The sequence below is a fragment of the Zootoca vivipara genome, chromosome Z, assembly GCF_963506605.1.
Source record: "Zootoca vivipara chromosome Z, rZooViv1.1, whole genome shotgun sequence".
Lineage (NCBI taxonomy): Eukaryota > Metazoa > Chordata > Lepidosauria > Squamata > Lacertidae > Zootoca > Zootoca vivipara.
In genome coordinates this window covers 856,228-863,549 of record NC_083294.1, presented here as the reverse complement: position 1 = coordinate 863,549, position 7,322 = coordinate 856,228, and positions in this window count along the sequence as shown.

Genomic DNA, 7,322 nt, shown 5'->3' with positions numbered 1-7,322 from the left:
GCGGTGTCACGTGCGAGGAGCCCAGCGCGTCACGTGAAAGACCGGCCGGCAGAGGGGCGGGGCGAAGGGACGGCCACGTGATTTCCCCCCGAAGGGGCGGGGAAGGAGGAAGGGGACATCAAAGGGACATCAAAGGGCACTGACCCCGCTCCGCAGGCGCGTCTTAGCCATAGAGGCTAGTGGCGCCGGGCGCTGGAGGGCGCCAGGGAAGAGGTCCGGGGGCCACGGCTCGGTAGGGGATGCGTGGAGGCGCCGGGCGCGGCCAGCAAAACTCCCACCGAGGTCTCCTTTGCCGGCTGCTCGCCTGTAGCGCTGCATCGACCGCCGGCCGAACCGCAGGCAGCATGGTGCGCCTTCGCTCCGGGGGAGGCATCGGGACTCCGCCTCCTACCGGCCCCTTGCTGGCGCTACTGCGCGGACAGAGCTCCCCAAGCAGCCGCACCGCTAGCCGACGCCCGCCCGCCCGCCCGGGGAGCCCGGCAGGCAGGCAGGCAGCGGTGGGCCATAGCTGCCAAGTTTTCCCTTTTCTCGCGAGGAAGCCTATTCAGCATAAGGGAAAATCCCTTAAAAAAGGGATAACTTGGCAGCTATGCGGTGGGCTCGCCACCCCTGGCCGGCCCCCCCCCCGTCAGCCGCTGCGCCACACCGCCTCCCTTCCTGCTGCACAAAGCCAGCAGGCAGCGGCGACCTGTCGTGGCGGGCGCTGTCGCTCAGCCGGGGCCAAAGGGGGCCTCGCTTGCCCTGCGGAGCCACTTGCCTCGCTCTCCTAAGCGACTCGCTGGCCAACCCAGCTCCTCGCGGCCGCTGGGCAGCAGCGAGAGCGCCGGCAGCGGCCCCAATGGTGCCCTCCGCTCCAGGCTAGATTTTGGGAAGGGAGGGGGCGCCAGAGGGACCTTTGCAACAGGGCGCTGGATGTAGTTAAGACGGGCCTGCCGCCCCGCTCCCTCTCCATTGCATTCTGCACATGCTCAAGAGCACGCCTTTCTTATATTAAAAAAAGGGAACCCTGAAGGCCGGTCGGACGCGTATTTAAATTGCTTTCCTGGACCCTGCAATAAATGGTTTGCTTATGTAAATACAATTTACTTGTTTTATTTATTTATATTACATTTATTTTCTTGTTTTGTAAAAATTATGTGCCGCTTGATTGTAACACACACACGCACACACACACACACACACACACACACCTTCAAAAGCAGATTGCAAAGAGAATAACATTAACAAACTTCAAAGAAAAGTAATAGACTGAAAACACAGCAGCATTCTGAATTTATATCCCACCTGCCTTCCAGGGAGCTCATGGTGGCCTCCATGGTTCGTTCTTTCTCCATTTTATCCTCACAACAAGCTTCATTAACTATGAACCCTGAAATCTGGGTTCCCCTCCAAACCAGTGCCAAAGTTTTGTGGTGGTTTTGCAGCAAACACCCAAACTGAATAACTGATTCTCAAACTGGAGGTGATGGATGAGTGTCACCCCAAAATCCAGCCTTGTTTGATGGCTATGACCCCTGATTTAAGTATCAGTTACCGGTATTCAGGTTGGAGGCCACTGCAGAGCATGGGGTCTTCACTGCAAAATGATTGCCAAACTTTGGCACCAGTTTGGAGGAGCCCCACATTTTGGGGTTCATAGTTAATGAAGCTCTGTGAAGCAGGTTAGGCTGATTATTCCCCAAGGCCACACCTAGTAAGCTTCATGGCTCAGTGTGGGATTCGAACCCTGGTCTCCCTGATGTCCAGCACTCTAACCACTACCCCACCACTGGCTCTCATATATAATATAAATATATTTTGCAGATGTGTAATCCATTTGACAGTTTATTAAATCCCAGCATGTAGCCATGATGACTAGTATGCTGCCCTGTCAATGATGTCCTGGGTGCATGTCTGACTCCTGGAAGAGAAGTCCTATGATTTTGATTGTGGTTTTTGTGGATGTTCTTGATGAAAATGACAAGGTTCCATAAAGATCTACGCCCAGAACCATGTTTCTGTGCATCACAGTGCCGCAAACAGGAGCGGCCCAAGCCATTTAGCTGTTTGAGCCAACAGTGCATTCCCCATTCTGTGTGGGAAATCTGACTAGACTGGTAGTTGAGTCTTTCCTCAGCTCTGGTGATGGACCCCAGGGTGCTAGGGCAGTAAGCTAGCTTAGAGCTTGTAGGGCAGGCCCCATGACCCAAATTTCTAGCCACTTCCCACCCTTCAGAATTTGTCACAAAAGGCAGCTGTCTCACTTTGTCTCATGGAAGGGTTGGCCCTCACTGCAAAGCACCAGGTCCATGATGTTTAACGTTCAGTCAATTGTGAGCTGGAATGGTGGCGAGAAAACTGCAATCTCAAGAGGATCTGAAGAAGTGTGCATGCACACGAAAGCTCATATCAAAATAAAAACTTAGTTGGTCTTTAAGATGCTAATGAAGGAATTTTTTAAAAAATTTTATTTTGCTTCAACTCAGACCAACACGGCTACCTACTTGTATCAAGAGGATCTGTTTTGCTGGATCCAAATTTGTGCACATGTTCCCTCTCTCTTTCTCAACTCACTTTTTCTCCTTCCTACACCCTCTGCCCCCATTTTACAGTTGTTATAGAAATAATAAATGGTTTGGCTTTTGCTGCCCAACTCCCCAAGGGACTGAGTACCTTAAGTCCATGATCGGTCAGAGATGAATGGATGGAGGCACTGGCAGAGGAATGGGGGGGGAGTGCACCGCCCCCAGGACCATCGAGGAGGGGGTATCATCACGGCCTCCCCGACACGTGCCGCACACCCCCCCCCACTGCGCCACACCTCCAAGACACACACCACGCCCCCGCAGTCGGCACACCATGCCCCGCAGGCAATGTGCCATACCCCCGGGATGCCCGCCCCGTGGGACAATGTTCTGTGCCCCTGGGATGCACGCCAGCCACGCCCCCACCTGCTCTCTGCCCCCCCCCCGGTGCCAGAGAATGCAGCTTCACCACAGGATGGAGGCAAGATCCATAGAAAGCAAAGCAGATCTTTATTTTTCTGTTGCAACAGAGTTCCCTCCCATCCTTGCAAGGAGGTAGGAGAGACCCAGAACAATGATGCAGAAGCCCCTATAGAGACTTTTGAAATTGCCCACCCTGTAGCCCAAGATAAAGGTAAAGGTACCCCTGACTGTGCTCAGCTTAACAAATACTTCCCAGACGGCATTTGAAAAGGGAGGTGTAAGCAGTGGTGAACGGTGCTGCTTGGCTGCCCGGGGTGGCACATACGCAGTCCGTCCTGGCACGTGTGTTGTGATGTCACGACGCAGCCTGACGCTACCCCCGCCAAACAGGAGCTAGGGGCAACCTGCCCCCCGCCCCTCCCTTGATACGTGCCTGGGTATAAGCCCCTACAGTACAAAGACAACTGGAAAGCTTTTCCCATTTCCTTCCTCCTTGCAGAGAAATATTTGAGGTCAATTTGGGGGAGTCAAAATGGCTTCAGGATTGTTCTCCTGTACTATTTCAGAGGGCTGTGGTCTATACCACTGAGCCTAGGGCTTGCTGATCAGAAGGTCGGCAGTTCAAATCACCGCGAAGGGGTGATCTCCCATTGCTCGGTCCCTGCTCCTGCCCAACTAGCATTTCGAAAGCCTGTCAAAGTGCAAGTAGATAAATAGGTACCGCTCTGGCGGGAAGGTAAACGGCCATTCTGTGAGCTGCTCTGGTTCGCCAGAAGCGGCTTAGTCATGCTGGCCACATGACCCGGAAAAACAGTCTGCGGACAAACACCGGCTCCCTCGGCCAGTAAAGCGAGATGAGCGTGCAACCCTAGAGTTGTCCGCAACTAGACCTAATGGTTAGGGGTCCCTTTACCTTTACTATTTCAGACACGTGGTTTAGACACTTATGTATGTGTTCGCCTTGTACATTTATGAGCATTTATTCTATATTTGAGAACTTAGAATTCTTATAACACAGATCACTATTCTTTAACTCCTACCCTCTGAGGCACTCCACTTTCCCGTCAGCTTCTGAATCTTGAAAATAACACAGAACTGAAGCTCTTCCAGCTTCACTTCTATGTACATACAGAACAAGGATAACATGACATCTATCCAGGTGAGATGGGAACAGACTCCCCCATTTGTCTCTATGGCAATGGAGCTCACTCTTTTAAGATACAGATGATAGTACAGTAGAACCTCGGCTTACTTCGGGTTGCAAAAGCGGCAAACCTGGAAGTATTTTTCCGGGTTTCACTGCTCATGCATGCACAGAAGCGCTCTATCATGCTGTGCGCATGCACAGAACAGGCACCTCCTCCTGCGGAAACCTTGGGGTCCAACCGGAGCTCCAGAACAGATTCTTTCAGTAACTAAAGATACCACTGTACCTAGCCCCCTCCCAGCTATAAGGCCATTATCCTAGACAAAGGAAGTGTTCTGATGGGTTTCCTCTTATATACTCTACCCTTGCAGATACAAGGTCAAAGGTTTGGAAGGGACCCAAAAATGTCATCCAGACTGAGTCCTCAAACCATGTTGGCATCTGTCTCAGGAGACAATAGAGTGTACCCTCCACCTGTCTTACATACTGTACTCCACTCTGGATTTGTGTAAGATTTCCTCCTGAGCCTTTTCTTTTCTTGAAGTTCTCCTACAAGGTAGCAGAGGCCTAGGGTCAGAGCTTCCCTTCCCCCAGATGGGTTACCTTCCCAGGTGGATTGGCCCCACCTGCCCCTCACTTCCTTCTACAGCCCGTGCAGATACCACCTTCTTGACTGTTGGGCCCACTCTTGGTCTTGTCTCCTCAATCCTTTGGAGCCTCTCTTCGTATACAGAGTCCCAAACTCACGGAGGGTTTGTGACCCACGGGCTACCCTCACCTGATGCAGCCGGCCACTCGAAGCCATTCTCAGGATTGTGGCTGCTGTCACATGCTGGCAGCTTCTAGGAGCCACAGGTGAGTGCTGAGTGCAGGGTGGGGGGACCAAAGGGGGATGAACTACCTCAGAAGGAGCACAGCATGTCCCCCACCAGAGGTAGTACCCCTCCCCTAACGTCACAGACATCCAGCCCCAAACCTATACCAGTACTTTTCAAGGGAGGTAGGATGTTATCAACTTCATCACCTCATAGTGGAAGAAGCAATGAGTTAGGGGTGCTCAGGGGCTTGCAGGGGCAGCAGGTGACGTCTCCAAAGGTCCCCTTGCACTCTCAGACACCACACTGGCAATCCCTGAAGGCTCCCGGTGCCTTTAGCTCCTCACTGAGACAGTTTCGCTCTATAGCTGTGAGGGGGCACCAGACAGCAGGTGTCCCCACCCCTGACTGCTACTCAGTGGAACAAAAATGCATGTATTTGGGATGACAGGCCACACAGCCAGGGAGAATATGACAGCCCTCAGCTGTGGGCTCCTTTTCATGCATCTGCCTCAAACTGCTGGAGAGGCAAGTTTCAAACTGAAATTCAAAATGGTGTTGTCTCTTTAACATGTAAGGAGGGAGACGGGATGTTTTATAGTGGGATACCCAGGAAACACCGTCTTTGTCCAACTGGTCTGTTTTGGGCTACAACTCCCACAAGGCCTTGCTTCAGACAGCCATGCTAGGGAGTTCTAGTACTAAATATCTAGGGTACCTGGTTAGGGAAGGCTGCTCTTTGGGAAGCAATCATATATACCAGAGGTGAGTGGCCTGGGGCCTTTCAGATGTTGCTGGACACCAACTTCCACCATCTCTGCCCACTAGCCATGCTTGTAGGGGCTGAGAGCAGCTGGAGTCTAGTGATCTCTGAAGGGCCACAGGTTAGCCATGCCTGCCTTACCAACTGATGTTCAGAGATAGACTGTCTTTGGACATGCAGGTTCCATCCTCGGCTAGGAAGATACGAGGACAAGAGCTTTCTCTCATTGTTGCTCTGTAGCCTCTGATATTCAGAGGCAGATTCTTCTGGAATATGGAGGCTGGTGCTAATGTCCTCCAAGCACCTTCTGGCAAAGGACTGAACTTGATCACCATAAGACAGCCTTAAAGTTAATTATTTCCCCCCACTTCATGCACTGAAGTAGCTTGAAGAGGCGGACAGCGACATGCTGGAAAGCCAACTCATAATTGTAGAGTTGAGTTTCCACTTGAAGGGCTAAAAATAGTCTTAATAATCAATTTGGGGGCAGGAGATCTCAGAGAATTGGATTGTTGTACAAGAAAAGGTCAGTTCCAGGTTAGGAGAGAGAAAGTTCAATGTGCATTCAGTGAATGTTATTCAATGTAGATAACATTCAGGGTCCTCAAGCTCCCCCCCTCAAGAGAAAACAGTAAGAGAATTTAATGCTCCAAAGCACATTGCAATTCATATGGTAACTATTAATACTGAGAAACGGAATGATGGAGTGGGTTGTGGGTTCAAATTTCTGCTCAACCCATCAGCATCTCCCAGCCCCTCTATCCCACTCTACCTTGCAGTGCTGCTGTGTGAATAAAATGGGGTGGGGGCACCACAAACATCACTGGAGAACATAAATGCAATGAATATAAGTTGTTGTTGTTTAGTCGTTTAGTGGTGTCTGACTCTTCGTGACCCCATGGACCAGAGCACGCCAGGCACTCCTGTCTTGCACTGCCTCCCGCAGTTTGGTCAAACTCATGTTCGTAGCTTCGAGAACACTGTCCAACCATCTCGTCCTCTGTCGTCCCCTTCTCCTTGTGCCCTCCATCTTTCCTAACATCAGGGTCTTTTCTAGGGCGTCTTCTCTTCTAATGAGATGGCCAAAGTAAATAAATATAAGTAAATAAATGTTAATGCATCTGTCAGATGGATGCTGCTCTTTAGTAGTTTTCCTCAGCATGGATTAATCACAACCTTTGTGGGTTAATGATGTAAAAACCACCACATTCCTTTTTAGGTAAAGAAAATTATGGATTCAAAGAAGCCATTTAGGTCCTGCACCTTAATGTAGCCTGGAATCATCAGTAAGCTTACTAGGAAGTAGGCCCCACTGCACAAACATACTGTAATTACTTCTGAGTAAACAAGGAAGGGATCGCAGTTTAACAACGAATTATCTCTTGTAATCTATTAAAAACTAACACGAAAACACTTGTCTGGCATTTTGGTGTCACGTGCACACTGACTGCAATAGGGAGACGCGTTTATACTGAAGACAGAATACCGCTCCATGTAAGCGTCAACCTTCACAACCCACTGAAAGTTTTTGCGTAGCGCTCCGCGGCCGTCAAAGAGCGCGTTGGATCCAATCCATTCTCCGCTGCTTGTGAAGTGCCCGATGGCACTGAGCTCTTATTTGTCCAGAGGGCGGCGCTGAACCCGACTGCCTCGCCTTTCTCCCCCCAGAC